Consider the following 8069-nt stretch of genomic DNA (forward strand, 5'->3'; position numbering starts at 1 on the left):
CCTGCTGTGCAGACCTTTCTGATTGGATCAAAGCACAGGTAAACAACAACCACACCACCACGGCCCCTGCCACCATTACACAACTCAAAACACTTTATGCTTAATTACATTGCATTACACTTAGCCGAGGATTTGATCCCAGAGCAGTTTTGCAAACCAGGACAACAAATCAAGCAACAACTTGCAGACAGACAGACAGAGGTGAATGGAATAAGCGAGAGGCTTGCAAAATGCACTCGTAGCCTCAGCGGAACCTAGACCCAGCCCCCTGTGGAAGACTGTAATAGTCACTGAAAAAAAACGTTACTACCACCGTGCTACACCACTATGACAGTGCACGGGGCAATGACATTACATTACATTACATTACATTACATTACATTACAGGAGACTTAGCCGATGCTTTTATCCAAAGTGACTTACTACACTCCCTGGAGCAATGTGGGGTTGGGTGCCTTGCTCAAGAGTGCTTCAGCCATGGAGTACAGTAGGGAGTTAAAGGGTGGGATTTCGAACCTTCAACCCTCTGATCGTAGGTTCATCTCCTTCGGCCACAGCTCCCCAATAATAGTCACTGAAAAAAACGTTACTACCACCGTGCTACACCACTATGACAGTGCACGGGGCAATGACATTACATTACATTACATTACATTACATTACAGGAGACTTAGCCGATGCTTTTATCCAAAGCGACTTACACTCCCTGGAGCAATGTGGGGTTGGGTGCCTTGCTCAAGAGTGCTTCAGCCATGGAGTACAGTAGGGAGTTAAAGGGTGGGATTTCGAACCTTCCACCCTCTGATCGTAGGTTCATCTCCTTCGGCCACAGCTCCCCAATAATAGTCACTGAAAAAAACGTTACTACCACCGTGCTACACCACTATGACAGTGCACGGGGCAATGACATTACATTACATTACATTAGACTTAGCCGGTGCTTTTATCCAAAGCGACTTACACTTATTTACAGGGTATTGGTTATGGTTACACTCACTGGAGCAATGTGGGGTTGGGTGCCTTACTCAAGAGTACTTCAGGCATGGGGAAGTGGTGTAGTCTACGAAGACCGTGGGTATACGGAGAATACCCACTTCTAAATTTCAGGGATTTTAGTATACCCTCTTAAAATTGATTGATCCATTGTTTTGAATAGCACAAATATATACAGTATACCCACTTCAAAAAAATGCTCAAATATACAGTATACCCAGTATAAAGAAGTAGACTACATCACTGGCATGGGGTACAGTAGGGAGTGAAAGGGTGCGATTTTGAACCTTCAACCCTCTGATCTAAAGCTCATCTCCTTAAAGGGACAGTTTGGTCAATTTCAATATGCAGTTGTATTGCTCACGCTACCCTTGACTTGTCAGTACCTGGTGATGCCACATTTTTCGGCTCAGCCCTTTCCGAGATATGAGCAATTCTAATGGGGGCAGCGTTTGTTTACATTTTTTAAAAATGAAACATAGGCCAACTCCAAATATTTTCCCAAAAGGTACTGCTGTTTGTTAGATGTCTGCTGATGTTTTATAACCTTTTGGATGTTTTTGGGAATAAATTAAAAAAAAAAATTGAAATGTAAACAAAGAGCTGCCCCCATTACAATGACCAGGATCTCGGAAACGGCTGAAGAAGAAGAAAAAAAAATCTCAGGCACTGACAAGTCCAGGGTAGTGTGAGCATTACGACTGCATGTTGAAATTGACCAAACTGTCCCTTTAACATTAGGCCACAACTGCCCCATAATAGTCACTGAAAAAATGTTACTACCACCGTACTACACCACGATGGCCTTTATTAATACAGTAGCCTAAATATATTACAACTTAGTCATTGCCAGTGTGTTAACAGCTAATTTATAACGGCCGTGTTTTACCGGGCTACGTGGAGTTGTTGTATTGTACACTGATGTGAGTGAAAGTGCTCCTGTTGGGAGGAGAGGATTGACCGTATTAGGGCTGCATGATATATCGAAAATGTAACCATATCGCGATATCACGGCTTGCGATACACGTATCGCAAAAGTTGCGCACATATCGCAAAAAGTTCTTAATTTTTAATAACAGCAAATTTGGTGAAAAGGTATTAAAATCATTGGCATTTTAAGTTGATGCTGTATATTAGCCATGTTTTTTCCTCATAAAAAATAATGTTGGAAATAACACATTGCTCCAAGTTGTTTTATACATGATAAAGTGTAGAATGGCAAGGGGAAAATATATGTATATATTAAATATCGCGAGTAATATCGATATCGCGGTTTACAGTCATGATATCGTGTATCGCATATTTTTCTAATATCGTGCAGCCCTAGACCCTACAGTATATATTGTTGATGCCCTGTACTATACAGAGAGAAACGGAAGTACCATTGTGTACTCAAGTGGGTACAACTGCTGCTGTACACTTTCCAGCACCTTCTAGTGTCCTACAAAAACCCCCCAAAAAACACGATTTACTTTCTGAGGCACAACATGGCATCGTGAAGGATATGTCCTGTACCTTTTAGCAGCTTTGTGCCTAGAGGTGTAGTGCCTTGTGATGTGCAATGTTATTTCTCTGTGTGAGACTCAGGATGAAGAGGGATAAGAATAAGCAAGAGCCTTGCGGAATACGTGCACTTGTTTGTGGAGCTTAAGAAGTGATGGAGACGCACTCACACTATCGCCTAATGATTCTCACAGGGTTTATATAGATATATCTATATTAGAGATGCACCGGATCCTGATTTTTAGGATCCTGCCGGATACCGGATCCACTGCTTAAGGTCCTGCCGGATTCGAAACCAGATACCGGATCCTACGAAAGGGTTGAAAACCCCTATTATCCTGACGGATCCGGAACCGGATCTTGGATACTGTGCATCTCTAATATATATATATATTTACGGGCTTTTTATGCCTTTATTGACAGGACAGTATGAGATGGTGACAGGAAATGAGTGGGAGAGAGATGGGGGAGGATTGGGAAATGACCCCGTCCAGACTCGAACCGGGGTACCCATGGGGCGGGCATGAAAGCCCAAATGTGGGGGGGGCTTAGCGCGCTGCAATTCTCACAGTTTTTAACTGTGTGCTGAATCCCACATGAGTGTAGTGGAAAGTGCGCACATCCAGCAAAAAAGCATCAGCAGGTGCCAAATCAAAAAACTGTCACATGTAGGAGCGGGAAAGGATCTGCACACTGCTTGCAAAAGACTTAATTTATTAGGAGCAACGTTTCGATCATAGATCTTCTTCAGGCATCAAGATTCAAGATGCCTGAAGAAGATCTATGATCGAAACGTTGCTCCTAATAAATTAAGTCTTTTGTAAGCAGTGTGCAGATCCTTTCCCGCTCCTGAATCCCCCATGAACCATAAATGACTGAGGGAAGCAAAGGAAGGACAGCACTCTTCATATGTTTGCTGTCCTTCACTTCCTTAAAGTGATACTGTCCCAATTTTTGGAAATAAGCTTATTTTACACCTCCCCTTGAGTTAAATAATAGGGTTTTACCGTTCTCCTGTACTTTCAACCGTTCTCTGGGTATGGCAGTGCGAATTTTACCTCCATGCTAGCAGTTAACATTGAGTCCTATGAGACCAGCTCGTGGCTAACTGGTCTCACAGGACTCAATGTTAACTGTTAGCTTGGAGGTGAAATGTGCACTGCCATAACTAGAAAACGGTTGGAAGTACAGGTGAACGGTAAAAGCCTATTGTTTAACTCAAGGGGAGGTGTAAAATTAGCTTATTTCCAAAAATGGGATAGTATCACTTTAAATCGTGTGTGGACTGGACTGGACTGAAAGCGCGCCTGGAAACAGCTGAGTCTTCAGGTGCTTGTTGGAAGTAGATAAGGATGACCCTACCTGGCCTTGCCAGCTGAAAGCCTTCCTCTTAATTAGCATTTCCAGCTGTTATACGTACGTACAGTACGTGGGAAGGACTGAAAGTGCTGTGGAGAAAGTAAGAGTTGTAAGATTATGAAAGGCAGATAATGAAAGGCAAGAACATCACAAAATATACACACAAGTGGCTCAAGGGATAGGGCACTGCACTGCTGCACTGGTGAGCTGGGTTCGATTACGGCCTCAGACCTTTGCCGACCCTCCCCCAAGACCCCCCCCCACCCCCCACCCCCCCCCCCCCCCCCCCCCCCCCACACACACACACACACACACACACTCGCTATCTCTCAACTGTCCTATCAATTAAGGGCAAAACCACCAAAAGACATCATTAGAGTTGTCTGTAGGTAGAACTGCAAGTGTTCCTGGGGAAAAAGCCTTCAAGTGTTTCTTAAAGGCAGAGAAGGACGCTCTCATAGCAACTGGTAGTCTCCTCCAGCGTTGAGGGACAATAGAGAATAGTTAATTATTCAGCTCTTGCTCATGAGAGACGAGGTCTTCACCTTTTCTCCTCGGTGCTCATTGTGCTGGTAGGGACTCTCAGGCTGGCTTTAGGCAAGGAAATCCGATGCACTCTGGTCTACATGGCAGTCTTTGGTTACACTTTACATACGTACAGTATGACGTAACAGTGTCATAATATTGTCAAAGCAGTGTCATGACACAGTCATGAACGACTCATAAACATGATGTCCATGTCAACGTTTTATTGTCATGAAAAGCTGACATTGTTAGGACCGTCTTTACCATAACCAAATCTCATTTAAAAAATGTTTATGACATTGACATCATGTTTATGACATATACGTGACTGTGTTACAACACTGTTACGACACTGTTATGTCAAGCCTATGACACCGGCATCAAGTAAAGTATTACCCAGTTTTTAAAATATTTATTTGGGCTCATGCCATAGATGCCTACACATTTCGGCCTTCCAGGTTATCTTCAGGGCATATCAAGAATCGCTTCTGTCTACACAGTAAGTTGTTTCTGTGATGGGATTCATCATTGCTCTTGAGGATGATGATGTTGAACCTGCCCCTCTGTACTGGAGGTTTGTACATTAATTACGCAGGTGTGAGTGAGCATGGATCACACTCAGTGTTACATAGAGATGTCCCGATCCAGGTTTTTGCACTTACGATCAGATACAGATATTTTATTTCACTTCCGATCCGATACCGATACCGGCCGATACCGATACCGGCCTATCGGAGTATTGAAGTTGAAAGTTATTTAGCCTACTTACTTTGTTGTCACAGTCATGTTGAAAAGGGTTTTTACTCTGAGTAACAACTAGCCAACAGAATTAGCTGAATGAGTAATACACAATGGTTAATGGTTTTTAATTCAATTCATTCTTTATTCCAGACCCAGGGGGATCCATATCACATTAAAAAGACAAAGCATCACACCACAGTACATATCTTAAGAAACAAAAAACAAACAAACAAAAACCCAGGACAACTGACAAAGAAAAAGAAGGGGGAACAAAAATAGAAAAACACAGATATATCATAATTCTCAAGTCATTGTCTCACATACAAGCATGCTCGCCAGTGATTCCACATGTTTGAGAAGAGTCTCACAGAGCTACATTTAGGGCTGGCCAGGACAGCAACTAGGGTATATTGTGACTCAGATGCCCTGCACATTAATTTATACATACGATTTCGCAGCACAGCTGCACAAGTAGGTACCCCAGCATTGACAAACATTTGGCTTGCACTTGACCTCCTAGGAATTCTGAGCAGCAGCCTCATGCTGTCATTGTATGCCACCATGAGTTTCCTCATGCTGCTCTGTTTGTAGTGGCACCACAGGTGTGCTGTATACAATGGTGTACAGTATGCTTTAAAGAGTGAGATCTTGACCAACTCAGAGCACATATTAAATTTGCGGCACAACATGTTCCCTTGCACAGTTTCTGCCGTTGCCTGTAGATATCGCCATCATCTGTCAAGTCATTTGCAATTATGTGGCCCAGATATTTGATCTCACTGCATTCAGAGAGTTCGGTGCCAGCCAGATAAAAAGCAGGGAAGGGTGATTGTTTGTCCTCTCTGCTCCTTATGATCATGATCTTACTCTTAGTAGCATTGTATTTTAATGAGAAACTGACCTGTTTTTTCAGATATTAATAAACACAAAATAGGAAAATGGATCGGAATTCTGGATCGGATTTTTCCGTGCATGCCGATCGGATACGATCCACATTTCTTGCCAATATCGGCAGCCGATCAGATCCATCCGATCCGATACGACAACCCTAGTGTTACACCGCCTTCCTCAAAAGATGTATAGCTGTTAGGGATGCAAATTATCGATTAATTCATTAATCATTAGTTGATAGCCTTATCGATCGACTTACGATTAATTGATAAGCAGTGTTTTTCCCCCGAAATCTCAATGTTTCTTGGAAAATACCAACTAAATCTATTTTTTTAAAATTAAAAATTGAGATAAAATACCACATTTAAATTAATTCAATTTCAATTCTTTAATCCAAAGGTGATTTAAATATTCCCACTATTCACACCCCTCTTCACACACACTCTTCACATGCCCATTTCATCTGGGTCTCTTGTCGATTAATTGCGATTGTGTTTTTAATTGATTAATACATTGATCGATTAATCGATTAATCGTTTGCATCCCTAATAGCTGGCCTCTCTTGTAAGACTCTTTGGATAAATGCACGAGCCGAATGTAATGTAATGTTATACAATATAATGTAATGTAATGCAGGTAATACAATATAATGTAATGTAATGTTCTGTTTTGCAATGCAATGAAATGCAATGCAGTGCGTTCAGTCGGCATTCAAGTCAAGTCAGGGTTAGCACAGAAGTTTGAAATTGTGTTTGACCAGTCTCCAATGTGCAGTAAAATGTAAACATATAATTGACATTGACAATAATCACACAGACACACACACATACACACCCACCCACACAGTTTACTTCTTTATTTGTGCCCACAATTCAAAATTGAGTTTACATAGACACAAATTTACCAGTTGCAAAGATACTCAGGCATGAACTAGATAAGTGGCACCACAGTGATCAATAGTCCATGGGGTAAAAGTCTGAAGGATATACATAGCACCTTCTTCTCCATATGTGTCGACTACCAATTATTGATGATATTGAACAATATTTAAGCTTAGTCCCCTAGTGGCCAGCCTATGCATGTGGCCCAAACTTCCAAATACAGTACTAGCACTATATATTGGCATTTGTAGCCCGTCACAGTGATTTCCTGCACAAGTGGTTGATACTTCATTAGTTGGTCACAAAACGTCTCTTCTAGATATGAGTCAAAGCAACATCCTTCTTCCACTATATCAACAGTTCGATTGTCCTCATCAATAATAGTGATGTCTGGTTTAGTTGCATTCAGTCCATTAAAAGCAGTGGGGTTTAGAGCAAACATTTTGGGGTTTTAAAACACAGTTTTAACACAGTTGGGGTACCAGACTGAAACACACACACACACACACACACACAAACACACACACACACACACACACACACACACACACACACACACACACACACACACACACACACACACACACACACACACACACACACACACACACACACACTGTGCAGTGAAAACGAACATGCTAATACATCCATGTGTTATTCTGTGCTCTCTCTCTCTCTCTCCAGTGATTGGCTGTGTGCTGAAGGGGAGTGGCTGTATGGAGGACCCGGACCTGTGGAGCTCCCAGCCTGCGTCCATACATGCTCTCTGGCCAGCCTTCTGAACTGCTCTCGCCCTCCTCCACCTCCACCTCTGCCTCCGCCTCTCCTCCTCCTCCTCTTCCTCCTCCTCCTCTACTCCTCTTCCTCCTCCTCCTCTTCCTTCTCCTCCTCCTTCCTCCTCTTCCTCTTCCTCCTCTTCCTTCTCCTCCTCCTCCTCCTCCTCCTCTACTCCTCCCTTCTTTACCCACCCTCCTCTTCCTCCTCCTCCCTCCCTGTGAGGCTGTCCCTCACCTCTTCCAGACTTCCGGCCCCTCTGTCCTCCCCCGACTTTAGACTTGAGGTTATTACAGACATCATAACCCGATTTAGTCTCTAGTCTTCCCCTGGTATCTCCCATCGTACTTCCCCCTCAATCTGTTTTTTCTGACGTGGTCTACCTACCTGCCTCTTTCTTAG

This window comes from Engraulis encrasicolus, chromosome 10, assembly GCF_034702125.1.
Source record: "Engraulis encrasicolus isolate BLACKSEA-1 chromosome 10, IST_EnEncr_1.0, whole genome shotgun sequence".
Lineage (NCBI taxonomy): Eukaryota > Metazoa > Chordata > Actinopteri > Clupeiformes > Engraulidae > Engraulis > Engraulis encrasicolus.